Source organism: Harmonia axyridis, chromosome 1 (genome assembly GCF_914767665.1).
Source record: "Harmonia axyridis chromosome 1, icHarAxyr1.1, whole genome shotgun sequence".
NCBI classification, from domain to species: Eukaryota; Metazoa; Arthropoda; class Insecta; order Coleoptera; family Coccinellidae; genus Harmonia; species Harmonia axyridis.
Window position 1 is genome coordinate 64,178,795 of NC_059501.1, and position 19,300 is coordinate 64,198,094.

The 19,300-nt window shown below is 34.2% G+C and overlaps 1 protein-coding gene across 3 annotated transcripts in view; it reads right to left on the reverse strand.

Annotated features, from left to right (window-relative positions):
* LOC123686122 overlaps positions 1 to 19,300 on the reverse strand; it is a 45,872-nt gene that overhangs the window by 26,008 nt on the left and 564 nt on the right. The window lies entirely within an intron of this gene.

Consider the following 19,300-nt stretch of genomic DNA (forward strand, 5'->3'; position numbering starts at 1 on the left):
AATATTCTTCTATATACCTTTAGTACCTCAGAATATCTGTACATTATAATTAAACAGTTAAAATAGTTTTTCGGAAACCCCTGAGGTTATTATTAGAAGTGATAACCAATATTAAATTTGTTTGTAAATAACGCATAACAATAGCAACTAACGTAGGTATTTCATGTTATTAAGTCATTAACTTAAGTGTCAACGACTTCAAACATGAATGGAGTGCCACAATAGCACCTGTTTAACGCCTAACCTAACCTGTCATCCGATTCAGTGCATAAATCCAAGATGCTATAAATATTATTCCAACAGGTCCGTAGAGAAGGAACCGCAGTGTAAGTGTAAACAAGCCCATTAAGGATAACTTCAAACCCGGCAAATAACAATAACAAGACCCACGTGGCAGCGCCATTCAAAACCTCAAAGGAACGAAGATAACAATTAAATAGTTGAGGCTGGCGGCTACTTGTAAAACATCATAAAAGGTTAAATTACGGCTCATCAATCACTCTGTGATCGTCCTGGATCATTACTGACCTTTCATATACGGCGATGACGGCGTTGATCTCGCAACACTTTGGATACTGAAGAGGACGAAGGTACAGGTACACCACTTCCGACAATTTTGATTGATAAATGTGCTCTTCCGAGTTTCATCGATTTCATTAGGGCATTGTTCTACCGGTTTGATCTCGATCGTTCAGATCGTGAGTTATGAGTTTGCTGCCGTAAGCTTCACGTTCATTTGAATTCTCTGTTCTACACAACCGAAAAACGCTACACCGCCTTGTTTTTGATGAAAATCTCTACCACGTTATCAATCCATATATTGAAGGTTGAGTTATTGTTTGAAAAAATGGATAAAAACGAGTTTCCTGTATTGATAAATAGTATATCATTCAACGAGCAGTAATGTAGGTCATAACTCACGCAGATGAAGTTGTAATTCATCAAGTGAGTTATGACCATTACCGCAAGTTGAATACTATACTTTATCTACGACTATAGCAATAAATATTAAAATAAAATAATAGAAAAAGAACTTTTTTGACAAACCCCAAAAGTTACTTATAATAATAATAATAATAAAGGTCTTTATTATTTAGACATTAGTTACAGAAAATATATCATACAAACAAATATCATAAACGTCAAAATTAAAAAGTGACATTCCTTCCCTCAATAACAATAATGGAATGTTTCCATTCGGCTAACTAAATAGAAGCACAGAAGTTTAGAAGCACAGAGCCACGCTTTCCGATTCATTATGGTGAGTTATAGCAGTGAGTTATTATAACTCACGTTGTTTGTTAATAGAAACTATTAATTGCTCAAAAGCAGTTGAATAATGAATATATAATTCAATAGGGGTAAATGAACACTGTTTTTTATGGGAAAAATGTTGTGCAAGCAAAGCAATTGCTTGATAAGGGTTATCAACGTTTAAAAAGTGGCGGCTGACTCAAAACGTGGTCGCCCAAAATTGAACAGTTTTTCCAGAAAACATAAAAAGTTCACGGAATGGTTTTGTGCATAGAGTAATAAACATAGATAGAGAAAGTATACGCAAATTTTACATGTCCCAAACATGGTTAGATTACATTGTCGGATTGTGATATATTTTCAAAACCATAATTTTATTATATCGTTATATATGTTTATAATATTGAATGAAATATATTTTTTTTATTGATTCCCGATTAAATCTGCCAATTTGAATATTTGGAATCCGATATTATTCGTAATTGTAGAATTTATAATAAGCAGAGTATTTATTATTTTCCGTATCTACCTGCTGAAATCCAAGGTTTTGCTCTGCTAGTGTCATCGGTTGTTTCACTTTGTTTGACGCGCTTTCTGTTTGTTTGCTGAGTTTCTGATATATTTAGGTATTTATTTCAATATATTTTGAGTTGATATGAAACATTGATTCATTATGGGACATAAGAAGTGCGTTCTTTGTGGAGAAACTCGCGAATTGAGTGAAATATCGCATCACTGATATGTTTTCATTTCCGCGCGCTTCATGTCAAATTTGAAAGTTCATGTTGGGGACAAAATTTGCTTACTGAAAATGACGTATGCTCCCTCCATTTATGTTTATCACTCTGAGGGCTGCCATAATAATTCGTTGTGTTGAATAAGAATAGTAATTTATAATACAAGTGCAGAAGGCATTGATATTCTTCCACGAGTTCAAAATTCAAAAACTCGCCACTTCGTGGCTCGTTTTGGAATGAACGAGTGGTAGAATGAGCCTTCTGTACGAGTATTATACATTATTTTCTCTAATTCATTGCATTTTCATCGAAATTAATGGAATATTTCCATAAATATAATTGAGTGATTTTTGCATCGAAAAATGTTGGTTGGCAGAACTGATTTCTTTAAGGCAAATTGATGAATTGACAGATAAAGCCGTGGCGGAAAGTTCGGAGTACCAACATATAATAATAAAATATAACCATGAGAACTGTGCGTTTCTGATATATTCTCGCACGATTTTGTTCTACAAGATGTGGAAGAATGAACGGAATAACCACAGAATTAGAGAATAGTTATTTATAATACAAGTGCAGAAGGCATTGATATTCTTCCACTGTGCGTTTCTGATATATTCTCGCACGATTTTGTTCTACAAGATGTGGAAGAATGAACGGAATAACCACAGAATTCGAGAATAGTTATTTATAATACAAGTGCAGAAGGCATTGATATTCTTCCACGAGTTCAAAATTCAAAAACGAGCCACGAAGTGGCGAGTTTTGGAATGAACGAGTGGTAGAATGAGCCTTCTGTACGAGTATTATACATTATTTTCTCTAATTCATTGCATTTTCATCGAAATTAATGAAATATTTCCATAAATATAATTTAGTGATTTTTGCATTGAAAAATGTTGGTTGGCAGAACTGATTTCTTTAAGGCAAATTGATGAATTGACAGATAAAGCCGTGGCGGAAAGTTCGGAGTACCAACATAGAATAATAAAATATAACCATGAAAACTGTGCGTTTCTGATATATTCTCGCACGATTTTGTTCTACAAGATGTGGAAGAATAACCACAGAATTAGAGAATAGTTATTTATAATACAAGTGCAGAAGGCATTGATATTCTTCCACGAGTTCAAAATTCAAAAACGAGCCACGAAGTGGCGAGTTTTGGAATGAACGAGTGGTAGAATGAGCCTTCTGTACGAGTATTATACATTATTTTCTCTAATTCATTGCATTTTCATTGAAATTAATGAAATATTTCCATAAATATAATTTAGTGATTTTTGCATTGAAAAATGTTGGTTGGCAGAACTTATTTCTTTAAGGCAATTTGATGAATTGACAGATAAAGCCGTAGCGGAAAGTTCGGAGTGCCAACATAGAATAATAAAATATAACCATGATAACTGTGCGTTTCTGATATATTCTCGCACGATTTTGTTCTACAAGATGTGGAAGAATGAACGGAATAACCACAGAATTAGAGAAAGTATATTCCAAAACAAGTTGCGAAATGGTCTCCTATTCCAACACAAATGCGAAATTCGAAAAGAGCAACAAAGGAGCGAGTTTTCGAACTTTTTTTGGAATTGCCTTCTGCAACGAGTATTAGACGATATTTTCTCTATTTCAGTCAAGTTTTGAGAAATATTGTCGAAATCAATGAAAAATTCAGATTATACATCCTAGTGACATTTGTATCGTATCTTGGCAGTTGGTGTGACTGTAACGAAAATTGACAGATTACGGAATATGAATTTGAATCGTACGTTTCGAATTTTGAAATAATTCATAATTACGCATTAAATTCGTGAATAATGTCTGAAGGAATCGATTTAACACCACCAGAATTGAGAGAAATTGCGAATAATATTGCAAATCATTCAAATATATCCAAATTATATAACATCGACAATTGACGTGTGTAGAAATTTGATAGGATCGGAAGTCAGTGTAGCCAACCATAAAACGAAAAATATAACTGAAAACAATGCTGTAATGAGTTTGTTACAGCTTTGTTTTTAGTACTGTAATGAACTCATTACGATACTGAAATAGAAAAATATCGAAAAGAAAAATGGCCAATATTTCCGTAAAAACAGAGCTGACTAGATTGAAATTCAGTTCGTATATGTAGGTAATTCAACCACTTGAACGTCCATGTCCCATTCCAGGAGCATCACAAGTGTTTTTCGAATAATTTATGCGAATATATCACCGTTCCAAATAAGAACATCTAACGTAACTACCGATTATCGATTCCCCGATAGTAAGTAAAGATGCGGAACCACGAGAGGACGTAGTAGGAACAGGTACCTCCTGTTTCGCCGATAATGACGTAGACAATCGGAATCATGACCATGTGGTTCCGCCTCTCCTCGTTTTTATTGCATTATTGGCCACTGCCGTGTTGAACGAACTACTAAATCTAATGGCTTTCCGACGACAAGTGACAGGGGGCACGCGCCAGACGCTTTCAATTGTTCCGAGATGTAGTATTTACATTTACCGGATGCGTAGCGTAACTTCACCCTGCCACTTCTTTCACATCTCCGACGAACAGGTTTTATGAATGAAAGCTCACGCAATTTATGGATTGACTATAGATCATCACCATTATTTGCTGCCGGCGCCTTCTCTTTTCCTCTTTTGTATTTACAATGCAGGTGCGGGGGCTCCGTTGAGAAAAACAAGCTGTTGACAAGGCAGCGGTACAATCAATTTTACGCTTCGGGCGACACCTATCGTTTTAACAGGATTGATCTTTTTTTTTGTGAATGGTCGGGTGTTTATTGGTTAAGTTGACTGTTTTGGGACATTTTAACTGGAATGATGATGAGATTAGGTCTTCTCGATGTCGATTATTTGGGTTTAACAGGCGTGAAAAAGATTAAGGATGTAAGTACTTACAGTATCTTTCACACTAGATTCTTAAGTACAGATTTATTTTGATGCTGTGCAGAAAAAACTTGATCGATTCTTTCAAGTTTTGGAAGAAACCTTTATATGGAAGTTTAGAATGGACTCACTGATTTTTTTCACAAACCAATTTATAGCTTTTGTTTTATAACACTTCGAAAATTGAAGTGTTCTTAAAACGTATTCCGAAAATTGGAAGCATCGTTCGAGCTTTTTCCGACCAGAATCAAAATGAATGATAATCGAGTGAGAAACGTCCTACAGGGTGTCCCAAATTCGATGCTCACTGAAAGCATCTCAAGAACTATAAGAATTAGAGAAAAACTCTTCAAGGATTAGATCATAAAGATATATTAATCCGATCTCAAGTTACAGGGTGTTTCTTCGTAACTTCACCCTGCCACTTCTTTCACATCTCCGGCGAACAGGTTTTATGAATGAAAGCTCACGCAATTTATGGATTGACTATAGATCATCACCATTATTTGCTGCCGGCGCCTTCTCTTTTCCTCTTTTGTATTTACAATGCAGGTGCGGGGGATCCGTTGAGAAAAACAAGCTGTTGACAAGGCAGCGGTACAATCAATTTTACGCTTGGGGCGACACCTATCGTTTTGAGAGGATTGATCTTTTTTTTGTGAATGGTGTCAGGTGTTTATTGGTTAAGTTGACGGTTTTTGGGACATTTTAAATGGAATGATGATGATATTAGGTCTTCTCGATGTCGATTATTTGGGTTTAACAGGCGTGAAAAAGATTAAGGATGTAAGTATGTACAATATCTTTCACACTAGGTTCTTAAGTACAGATTTATTTTGATTCTGTGCAGAAAAGGCTTGATCGATTCTTTCAAGTTTTGGAAGAAACCTTTATATGGAAGTTTAGAATGGACTCACTGATTTTTTTCACAAACTAATTTATAGTTTTTGTTTTATATCACTTCGAAAATTGAAGTGTTCTTAAATCGTATTCCGAAAATTGAAAGAATCGTTCGAGCTTTTTCCGCCCGGAATCAAAATGAATGAAGAATCGAGTGAGAAACGTCCTACAGGGTGTCACAAATTCGATGCTCACTGAAAGCATCTCAAGAACTATAAGAATTAGAGAAAAACTCTTCAAGGATTAGATCATAAAGATATATTAATCCGATCTCAAGTTACAGGGTGTTTCTTCGTAACTTCACCCTGCCACTTCTGCCACTTCTTTCACATCTCCGGCGAACAGGTTTTATGAATGAAAAGCTCACGCAATTTATGGATTGACTATAGATCATCACCATTATTTGCTGCCGGCGCCTTCTCTTTTCCTCTTTTGTATTTACAATGCAGGTGCGGGGGATCCGTTGAGAAAAACAAGCTGTTGACAAGGCAGCGGTACAATCAATTTTACGCCTCGGGCGACACCTATCGTTTTGAGAGGATTGATCTTTTTTTTGTGAATGGTGGCGGGTGTTTATTGGTTAAGTTGACGGTTTTTGGGAACATTTTAACTGGAAAGATGATGAGATTAGGTCTTCTCGATGTCGATTATTTGGGTTTAACAGGCGTGGAAAAGATTAAGGATGTAAGTACACTATCTTTCACACTAGGTTCTTAAGTACAGATTTATTTTGATTCTGTGCAGAAAAGGCTTGATCGATTCTTTCAAGTTTTGGAATAAACCTTTCTCTAATTCTGTGGTTATTCCGTTCATTCTTCCACATCTTGTAGAACAAAATCGTGCGAGAATATATCAGAAACGCACAGTTTTCATGGTTATATTTTATTATTCTATGGTGGTACTCCGAACTTTCCGCCACGGCTTTATCTGTCAATTCATCAATTTGCCTTAAAGAAACCAGTTCTGCCAACCAACATTTTTCAATGCAAAAATCACTAAAATATATTTATGGAAATATTTCATTAATTCCAATGAAAATGCAATGAATTAGAGAAAATAATGTATAATACTCGTACAGAAGGCTCATTCTACCACTCGTTCATTCCAAAACTCGCCACTTCGTGGCTCGTTTTTGAATTTTGAACTCGTGGAAGAATATCAATGCCTTCTGCACTTGTATTATAAATAACTATTATATGGAAGTTTAGAATGGACTCACTGATTTTTTTCACAAACCAATTTATAGCTTTTGTTTTATAACACTTTGAAAATTGAAGTGTTCTTAAAACGTATATAATTGGAAGCATCGTTCGAGCTTTTTCCGACCAGAATCAAAATGAATGAAGAATCGAGTGAGAAACGTCCTACAGGGTGTCCCAAATTCGATGCTCACTGAAAGCATCTCAAAAACCATAAGAATTAGAGAAAAACTCTTCAAGGATCAGAACAGAAAGATATATTGATCCGATATCAAATTACGGGGTGTTTCTGAAAAATAACTGTTTCAAATATGTCGCTATATCTTGGGTTTCTGTACGAGCTCTCTAATGTGATTATTCAATTTGAATCATGTTATTGTGTTTTTCTCTACTCGGGGGATTGAGTTGAATAGCATTGCTAGACTTCGCCCCTAAGTAGAAAGCTATGCATCTATCCAATAAACGCGTTTATTATTATTATTATTACTAATAACACATCATAGAAATTAATTACCGTTTTAGAAATATAGAGGAATGTTTTTCAAATGTACCCTATATTTTTCAACGCAGTTTCTTTGCCAATGCTAGTCTATATCTCTGAAACGGTAATTAATATCTATGATATATTATGAAATATACAAATTAGTGTAAAAAAAGTTTTGGAATTCACGAACAGAAACCAAGATACAGCGAAATATTTGAAAAAGTCATATTTCAGAAACGCCCTGTTACTTGAAAACGGAGCAAGATATATACAATTTGATTTCTGATATCTTATTATTTCGAAAAAAGAGATCAGAAGTTCTCGAAGATTTTTTCTCTAAGTCTTTCTCTAAGAGTTAGTTGTCGAGATGCTTTCAGTTTGAATCTAATTTTGGACACCTGTACATTTCGAAGTACAATTTTCTCAACAGTTTTAAGCAATCATTTTTGTAATTTCATCTTTCATTGTATTAATGTAGAAAATGTGGTGATATCTATCTTTATCTGATATTTGTTCCTGAAAAAACGTAGTACAGTACTGGCTACAAGAAATTCGAGAACGAGCGACGAAGGAGCCAGTTTTCAAACACATGAGTGTTGGAATTGCCTTCTGCAACGACTATTGAAAGATATTTTCTCTATTTCAGTCAAGTTTTTGTGAAATATAGACGAAATTCAATGAAAAATTCAGATAATACATCCTAGTGACTTTTGTATTGTATCATGGCAGTTGGTGTGACTGTTACGAAAATTGACAGATTACGAAATTTTAATTTGAATCGTACTTTTCAAATTTTGAAATAATTACAATTGCACATTAAACTCGTGAATTATGTCTAATGAAATCGATTTAACACCACCAGAATTAAGAGCAATTGCGAATAATGTTACAAATCATTTCACTATATCCAAATTATATTATATTGACAATTGACGTGTGTTTTAATAGGATCGGAAGTCAGTGTAGACAACCACAAAACGAAAAATATAACTGAAAACAATGAGTTCATTACAGCACTGTTTTCAGTACTGTAACGAACTCATTACGATACTGAAATAGAGAAATATACTTTAAAATACGCACGAAAAAGACCGGGAATACAAATCGTCGATCTCGCTTTCGCCAAAACGGCATAGCGCGAAAGTGAAACGAGCAAAACTCGAGAATAAAATAAAAGGACGTCTATCGACCAGTCCAAAGTTCATTGACAAATATCCCGCCGACTGACATGTGTGATAAACGAGGAAGAAGTGCATGCGGGGTCCTTGAAACACATAAATAAGTTTTATCAGGGATCCTTGACCCAGATATGCTCTTCTATCAGACAAAAATGTAAACAGCAGAAGCAGCGTGTACACGCTACAGACGTCGCAGTCGGCGGCGACTTCAATGAATTCCGAAGATTTCCTCTAATAAGATGCAAGGGAAATAAGAATGGATCCGGCTCGACATGCATGAATGGAAGGAGTTGGGACACCGACACATAATTCGATTTCGAGATAAGGGATTCCCCCAGACTCGCCTACTATCTGTCGGGTGTATCGGAAGGCTCTACTAGTGTCAATACACGTGACTGAAAGGTCTGTTAGTGGGGTACGAGACTACGAGTCCTGTTCAGAAAGTACCGGGAATTTGTCATTCGAAATGACCGATTTTATCTTGTGGATTGGACTAATGACTCAGTGGTCTCGATTAGAGAGACAACAATTTTACTTCCGAGGTAACCCAAGGTAAAGAAGTTTTGGAACTTAGGGAATGAAAAAAAATTGGTCTGTAACATTTCTGATCTTGAAATGCTTTTTACTACATACGTGCCTAAATAAATAATTCCCACATTGCTTTTGGAATAGTTATTTATAATACAAGAGTAGAAGGCACTGATATTCTTCCCCGAGTTCAAAATTCTTGTATGAGTATTACACATTATTTTCTCTAATTCACTAAGTTTTCATTGAAATTAATGAAGTGTTTCTATAAATATCGTTTCTCTATTTCAGAATCGTAATAAGTTCATTACAGTACTGTAATGAACTCATTACAGCATTGTTTTCAGTTATATTTTTGTTTTGTGGTTTTCTACACTGACTTCTGATCCTATCAAATTTCAACATATTTCAATTGTCAATATAATATAATTTGGATATAGTGAAATGATTTCCAATTTCATTCGCAATTTCTCTTGATTTTGGTGGTATAAAATCGATTTCGTCAGACATAAATTACGAATTCAATGCTTAATTATAAATTATTTCAAAATTCGAAACGTACAATTCAAATTCGGTAATCTGAAATTTTTTCGTAAGAGTCACACCAACTGCCAAGATACAATACAAAGGTCACTAGGATGTATAATCCGAATTTTCATTGAATTTCGACAATATTTCACAAAACTTGACTGAAATAGAGAAAATATCGTCTAATACTCGTTGCAGAAGGCAATTCCAACACTCAAGCTTTCGCTTGCTCCTTCATCGTTCGTTTTCGCATTCGTATTGGAATAGAAATCCATTCTGCAACTTGTTTTAGAATATACCAGAACAATTTTCTGTATCACAAATTTGACAGAAAATATATAAATCCGTGACTGCAGAAATCCGAGTATCACCACATAATAATAGAATAAAACCATGAAATCTGTGATAATCTGTGATATTCTCGCACGATTTTGTTCTACAAGATATGGCAGAATGAACGGATTACCCACAGAATTTGAGAAAAGTAATTTTCTCTGTTTCTGTGGCAAATCAGTTCTTTCTGCCAAACTTTGTAGAACAAAATCTTTCGGGAATATTTCAGTTTTACCCATATATATTCATATTTATACATAACATGAAATATGGGTAAAACTGAAATATTCCCGAAAGATTTTGTTCTACAAAGTTTGGCAGAAAGAACTGATTTGCCACAGAATTAGAGAAAATTACTTTACTCAAATTGAGAATTAGAAACTTAGAGAAAATTACTTTTCTCAAATTCTGTGGGTAATCCGTGCATTCTGCCATATCTTGTAGAACAAAATCGTGCGAGAATATCACAGAATTCATGGTTTTATTTTATTATTACAAGTTGGTACTCGGAACTCTCATGCCACGGATTTATTTATTATCTGTCAAATTCGTGATACAGAAAGTGATTCTGCCAACCCACATTCTTTAATGCCAAAATCACTAAACGATATTTATAGAATTAATCCATTAATTTCAATGAAAAATCAGATAATTAGAGAAATTGTATAATACTCGTACAGAAGGTTCCTTCTATCACTCGTTCGTCCAAAAACTCGCCACTTCGTGGCTCGTTTGAAATTTGAACTCGTGAAAGAATATCATTAACTTCTGCACTTGTATTATAAATAAGTGTTCTATCATTTTTATCTATTTCTATCTTGAGCGGAAAGTATCTTTCGGGCTATGGTAATCTCGTACGGGAAAGTACAACTTTCCGCTCTAGATAGGAAAACAACTATTTCAAGCATCCTGTACAACTTTGGTTTCGTGTCCGCCCATCCTTGTTGTAACAGCCCTAACTTCTACAATTCTCATGCGATTTTGATAAAATTTGGTTTGATGTAGATGATCCAATAAAAAAGCTTTTTCAGATGAAAGGTACGCATCTATTGATCCAATATTAAGAAAAATTGGTGTAGATATTTGGATCGAGTAAGTAGTAACTGGTTCGGCGAGATTTTCTCTTTTGAAAGTATCTGGACGAATCAAAACAAAAATTATCGAGTCTCTTCATTGAATTATTGTACTTTCAACTCTTTTCCAACAAGAATGTTCATTCTTCGAAATTCATAGGTCTTGAAATATAAATATTTCAACACTTAATAATTTTTCTACTTTATATTCTTATCTAGCAGTTACAGATTTTATTGAGCCTTTTTTTGGTGAAAAATAGTCTGAAACGATGAGATAAAATTCAGTGAATACACATTAGTAATCAATTTGATGATTTTGGAAAATTAGCAATCTAATATTCTTCCTTATTCATATTGTCTCTCGAAGTTAACATTAAAATTATTTTAGTCGCTGAGATGGTACAATTGTATTCCAAACAAACGAAGTGTTAGAGCGCCACCTGTCGTTAATTGTGGCAAAAGATCATATCAGTTCCTTGTTCAGTTCCTCTATCAGTTTCAGTTAAACTATGAGTTTTCTTATGTGCAAAAAGCAAGAAATGAAAGGAGAAAGGAAAGGGAGACTGAACTGACAACTGACTACATAGATCTAATCATTTTATTTCAAGTCCCAGTGATTAAAAAAGTACATCATGCCTGTATATTCCTGTAAACTGAACAGGACTACTAGTAAGGTTCATTTGTTCTGGCAAAAGAATGACGTGAGCGATCGGAAGAAAATTTCTTTGTAAAAATAATTCTTTTACAGCTTGAGAAACAAATTTTGAGATTATATTTCGAATGTTTCATTGTACACTAAAAGATTGATCATGATACAATTTATATAAATGCAGATGGAAATAAAATCGAAAACAACCAAAACCAATTCTCATTACGAATGAAATAAAAACGCACAATCAGAATAGGTACATTGGCGAAGGTTTGACAGCACAAACTTAAGAAACTGTCAGTGAGTTTTCAAGTTGGAATCTCGGATTCACCAATCGTGACATCATGCAATTGCTAAAACAAATACACTATATCACAGAGGAACGAAAATGAAATGAAACGGAAACTGAACAGAAAAATGATACGATACGCGCGTCTGAAAGGACCTTAACGTTTGCACGGCGTCTTACCAGCGCCAACCCGGATCCGCGGGTGCGTCACAGATCTCGGAACGACCGCAAATGAGCCAGAACGCGCGTTGCCGTGAGTTATGCACACGTGAATAGGATTCCTCTATCGGACCAATCTTAAATATGGAGGAATTCCCGATTCATGACGTAGAGGGGTGACGTCACGGCCCGACGTCTTGTGGCCTCTTTCATGAGCGTTCTCTATTGTCCACATAAAAACCTTATTATTATGGTGTGGTAAACGGGACTTGCAGACAGGGCATTTATTAGGTGTACAGCTGATTTTTTGTTGTCGTCTTTTCATTCAGGATTCTTTTACGACTTGAGGTCCTTGAACTGGGGCGCCAGGGTGGTAGATTTGACACTGATGTTTTGGGTTATTATTACCTATAATGGGTTGAGACACTTTGGATATATAGCACCGGCCTCAGAGTAATAAATATAGGTATAGAGAGAGCATTTGTCATTTGCAGTAAGCAAATTTTGTCCCCAACATGAACTATCAAATTTGACATGAAGCGCGCGGGAATGAAAACATATCAGTGATACGATATTTCACTCAATTCGCGAGTTTCTCCACAAAGAACGCACTTCTTATGTCCCATAGTGAATCAACGTTTCATATCAACTCAAAATATATTGAGATGAATACCTGAATATATTATAAATTCAGAAAACAAACTTCAAGCGCGCCAAACGACGTGAAACAACGGATGACAACGAGAGAGCAAAAGTAGCCAAACCTTGGATTTCAGCAGGTAGATACAGAAAACATTAAATATTCTGCATACTATAAATTCGACAATTAAGAAAAATATCGGATTCCAAATATTCAAATTTGCATATTTAGTCGGGAATCACTCAAATAAATATATTTCATTCAATATAATATACATTCATAATGATATACTATATCATTATGATTTTGGATTTAAAAATGTATCACAATCCGACAACGTAATCTAACCATGTTGGGGACATGTAAAAATTGCGTATACTCCCTCTAATTATGGGCCTATAGGACAAATTTATTCAACTGAATAAACTTTAAATTGGGATATATTTGCCAAATTTTGGTTAGATATTTTATAAAAGAGGTGTGCTATGAAAAAATACTTAAAAAATTTCAAATTTGTAACACCCTGTAACTCGAAAACAAATCGCCCATGTTTATAGATTTTTTTCTTGAAATAATCCAAGGAATCTGTCATTTTCGTTTGTACCTTCAATTAGGGAACAGCCTGGATATGAAAATGAGACTTCGAAATGAACACTACAGATTTCACACAAGTCAAACTAATTTTTAAATAATTCATCTTTTATAGATCATCCTTCGTTTCAACATTGATCATTTTCATTTATTATTTTCAATAAAATTTTGGAATATTCCGAAATAAAAAATGTTGAACCCTACCAGATATTTTAATAGTTAGCGTTTTCACTGGAAGGTATTATTGAAAGAAATAATAATATTCTAGTATTCACTTTCGAAATCTCATTTGAATAAATTCATGTATTTCGGAAAAGTTTTAGGCTTATAAATCTTGAAGCCAACTAGGGTTCCATAAGAAAAAACTAATGTTTGGTCCTTTACACTTTTTTGATACGCCCTGTGTATTTCCAAGCAATTAGAGAATGTAGCTCTAAGGAAGCCTAATGATATTGTGTAAAAAAAAAAATCAAAAATTTCAACGCTTAACAGTAATATAGCGTCGCATCAATGGTGGAACACCCTGTATATACCATAGCATTTTTCTAAGTAAAATAATTTTCATTATTCATATCGAGTTTAATTATAATTTATATAAAATACACGTAAACAAATATATTCATTTGATTAAGACTATCATACTTCGGATATTGATTTTAGATCGCAAAATTTCCCCGAGAGAAATTCCTCGATCCTCGTTTCAGCCTCCAAGTGCCCCCATCCTTCGTATAGCCGTCGGTTATCGGCGCAGCACAGGCCGACGCCTTCGCATGACGACGTCGCTAGCTGAATGAGCCAGATATCGGTCCTACATTTGTGTAAATGGAAACGGTAACTCCCACCGTTGCTATGACAACAAACCAACGCTTTCTGTTAGAACAAGTTGCTACCTAGCGATCGATTTTGAATTCCCGATGCGAAATTGGTGGTTCGAGATCCAAAATTTCCGAACCTACCCCCTCGGAACCAGCTGAACGCTACCCCAAGTCCACCTCTTAAATTTCTGTGGTGGATCGTCTGTGGTTTGAGTGGAGAATGGAATTTGTTCGAGAAACCATAGAACTTTTTGTTAGATATCAACTGAAGCTGATCATTTTCACGTATTTTTATGAAGTGCGAAAAGAGCTTATTACTTATATCTTGTTCTGATAATTCTGTAATTAGAAATTAAGGGTTAAATGATTTTAATATTGCTGATTCCTAACCGAAATATATCTGTAGTTCATCTAAGTTAGCTAAGGAAAATGGTGCTCACAAAACAAATGCTGAGATTAATAATAATAATAATACGTTGAAATGAATATTTCATATGAAACTAATAAAAGATGAAAATTAAATCGTTAACAACCAAAACCATAAAACACATGGAATTTCAAAAATTTCGTATATAAATGTATAACCTATAAACTTTTGTATTTTGAGTTGAGAATTGCAGAAATACAGAACAAGTTCATGATCCCCCACAAACATTTTTAGTTTCTCTTTTGCTGAGGTTTTTTATCTGTTCTCTTGTATCATACGTTGAAATGTATGATGCCCCGTTACATTTCCTCTGCTAATACTGAGATTCATCGATACATATGCTTGATTGTTTGAAATTAATATTTTGTATTGCTCTTTCTCAAAAGAATATATATATAATGGAATAGATAAAAATCAGTCTACAATCCATTTTTTCACTATATTCCATTGATCTTCCAATTTTGAGAATACGATGAATGAATTCCAAGATCAAAATTCAAGAAATCAAATTTGAAAGATTCAATTAAACCATAGGACATAAAATTTTTCATTTTCATCCAATCTCAATGAAACAAAGCTTGAATATTACTTTCCTTTCAATTTTCAAATTAACAAGATCTGACCAGTAGTTTCGGAGACCTCAACAGATAGTGTTATCTCACTCTTCTCTTATCGTCCTCACTTATTTCTCTAACAAATTTATCAATGAATTGATAATAAATGAATCGTTCAAGGAAATGTAGTTTTCAAATTTTGGAATAATGTTAAAGTCTAATAAAAATTAGTCCGCCTGTCCTCTGTGCTTACATCACCTTGATCCTCATAGTTAAAGAAGTTAAATACATCTTGAATATATATGCTTTTTTAAGATGTATTTGATAAAATTTTGGTTAATTACTTCCACTAATGAAACTTTGGAATCGTTAAGAATGTGTGCTGAGCAATGAGAAATATTAGCATAGAATTGGTTTTTATTCCCAAATGATTCTCCTGATCTCGAAGACAATTTTATCAATTATTGAGGCAAAAAATCAGGATATCGAATGTCAAAAGAATCATTCACCAGAAACTTGGCAAATGAAATTGAGAAATGAGAATATTCATGTTTGTAAGATAGATAATTAGGGGAAAATATTTATACAGGGTGGAGGTACAAACGAAAATGACAGATTTTTTGGATAATGGGCCCGCAAACGCTTTGTTTTCGAGATACGGGGTGTTAAAGTTTGATCATGAACCTAATATTCTAGCTAATTTTGAAAGCAAATTTACAGGGTGATAATTTTTCTGGAACAGTGTCCGCTTCTTTCCTCCAGAACTTCATTTTGATGGTAGTTTAGAAAAATGTAAAAAGAAACTTTGGTCCTGTACTATACTTTTTGGTTTTTTGTAGTTTTGTCATATCTGCTATCGATTTCGAGAAAAAAATTTCAAACAATTCTTTAGTAATCCTCAGGAAACCCAAATTAAAAAAACCCATTTGGTAAGCTTTGACGAATATATTAAGTATGAATTTTGGTACTTATTAACCCTATCTGTAGCAAAAATTAATAAAGATTCTGTAAGACTACAAGAAACATCATGTCTTTCGAACACAAAGCATTTACGGGTCCATGTTTATAGGACTTTTTTTTCTTAGAATTATCCAAGGATCCAAGTCCATTTTCCTTTGTAACTCCAATCGAGAAACACACTGTATGTTTTCTCATTCCTCGATTTCATCCTTTGAAAAGCATTGATCGATTTTTTTTGTGTGTAGAACTACCTCTTTTGGTGGCAAATTTCATGCATCTAGCCATCTACATACAGCGAACGCTTTTGCCAAGGGGGTAAGAATTGTTCTTTTCTCCTTTCACTAATAAAAATAATTGTAGCTCCAAAAAATAACATGGCACGTAGATGAATATAAATGAAATAATAATTTCAAACGAAATAATCAAGAGTGCTCGTCAATAAAATCTCTGACCCAACCGAAGTTAGAAGCCGAATTTTCAACGTAGGCACGGCCGATCGAAAGCACAGAGTAGATAGTAGGTTATAGCACGTGAATTTCTGTGTAGAGAGCTAAAAACGTTCGTTTATTATAAGCGCGGAACGGACAAAGCAACGGTATATAATCTAGAAAGCGGGACACGGCTTGCTTGGTCGCTACAATGCAGATAGAAACACCTTATAGCTAAGATCGGCGCCGAGCCATTGTTTCGTTGCGCCATTCTCTACCACAGTATTTATATACAGGGTGTCCGGGAAAATGTGGGAAATCTCTCGGATTCAGATAAAACATAAAAAAATAAGATGACAAGTTCCCATAATTTTTTTTTCTAGCGGCCCTCCCTACGGAGATACGGCCTCCTAAATGACGTCACTGGAAATCCATTTTACTCCAATAAATTTCAAGCTACTTAAAATAATTTAAAGAATAAGAATGTGATGAACAGTAGTAACGACCTCTTAAAATACTGCCCTTAAATTTAAATTAGCTCTTTTAGTTTACCAGAGGCGGACTAGGTTGTACATTTTGATGCTTACATTTTCAACACACTGTATGATAAGGAGTAGAAAAAAACAAATTTGGATAGCTTGAACATTAAGCAAAAAAAAAGGTACTCTTGTTTATAGTCGATAAAATGAATCATTTTCGAAAAACAAAATAACAAAGGAATTAATTTTGTTATTTCTGTTAAAAAGAACCATGAATTGTAATGTTTTTTGTCGGTAACAAAGTGTGATACGAAAGTTATTCAAGGAACAAAAAAGTTCTAGTGTATGTTATAGAATCCGACAAAATTACAAAAATTCTTGAATACGCAGTTTCTGCACAGTAAGGCACGTTATAGTTAATAGTTATTGAGGGTAAACTAAAAGAGCTAATTTAAATTTGAAGAGGTCTTTACTACTGTTCATTATATCAAATATCCTTTAAATTACATTAAATAGTTTGAAATTTATTCGAGTAAAATGGATTTCCAGTGACGTCATTTAGGAGGCCGTATCTCCGTGGAGGGGGGCGCTAGGAAAAAAAATTATGGGAACTTGTCATCTTATTTTTTTATGTTTCATCTGAATCCGAGAGATTTCCCACATTTTCCCGGACACCCTGTATACAGTGTGAATTATTTTGATCGGGCCTACCACCCGATCTCACCGGATCTTGCTTACGACAAGTGGTTAGCCTTCGTCGAAATTAATAACATTTCAACTTGTCCTGCCCGATCCCGCGCTTAATACTAGCTTTTATTCTGTATTTTCGGAGTAGTTGCATAAAAACACAAATGGAAATTTTCAAAAATGACATATAATAAAATAACCGTTTTTTGGACCACAATAAGACATGACTGTTTCAATATCTAATTTATTTTTACTTCTCATTCATATATTTTTTAGCCTTTGAAATTTATGGATTGTGTTTTCGAACTTGGAGATTCGACATAATCTTGTATCAAATTTCATAGTTTTATCGAGAACTATACAAGACTTAGGGAAAAAATATTCAAGGATATCAGAAATCAGATCATAAATATTTTGCTCCGTTCTCGAGTTACAGGATGTTTCTGAAAAATGACTCTTTCAAAAATTGCGCTATATCTTGATTTTTGTTCAAGAATTCCGAAACGTTTTTTCCACTAATTTTTATGGTTTATGTGATACTCATAACATGCAGAGATTAATCACCGTTTCAGAAATATAGAGGAATGTTTTAAATACATCCCGTTCCCGTTTTTTCAAAAATGTTCCGTTTCAAAGATATTGAGTTTTTCGATTCATGAAATGGGACACCTTATATATAAATATTTTTCATTTATTTGGATATCTAATTCATTTTGTGTCTATTGACTTAAAATCTAGACAAGTATTGAATAAAAGATATAATATTTCACTACTGCCTTTAATGGTTCCGAAGTTATTAAATTTTGAATATTCGATGGAAAATTTTGAACAAGTAATAATAGGATGATGAATGAAATAGTTTTAAATGAATTCAATGGATACTAATTTTAATCAAATTTCGCTAAAAATGACCTGTCGCATAATGTTTATGATCAATAGGATCGTTTCAAATAAGCTACATAATTAATACTATTCCAGGAAATATTTAAAAAATGTTAATTTTTACTCTCGTCTAGCCACCTATGTAACTATGTAAGAAAACAGAATTAACAAAACAACGTAAATTATAAATGTTCGCGAAACATTTTCCTAATAATGAAAACAAACTCATTGAAAATAAATGAAATTTTTTCTCGGACGAAATGAAAATTTTCCATAGACTACAAATCCAATTAACGAAGCAATAAAAACCATTTTTCCGAAATCGAAAAGCTAGCAAACGAAACGTCAAAAAAAGCCCGCGACTGAAACGACTGCTAGTTCGAAAAACAAGTAAATGCGGTAAACAACGAAATGTCCAAAGCTGGCGCCGTCTCTGAAGATAGTATAATATAAATGTCGTCCAGTGGACCAGACGAACAACGATCGAGGCGAGCGAGCGTCGGGCTTGCGCAGCCGACCACTACCGCGCTGGTCCACAATGCATAAAACCAATTCAATGCATTACGATGGGATTCCGCTCGTTTCCAAACAAAACACATGCCATAGGTAACGAGATCAAGTTTGACAG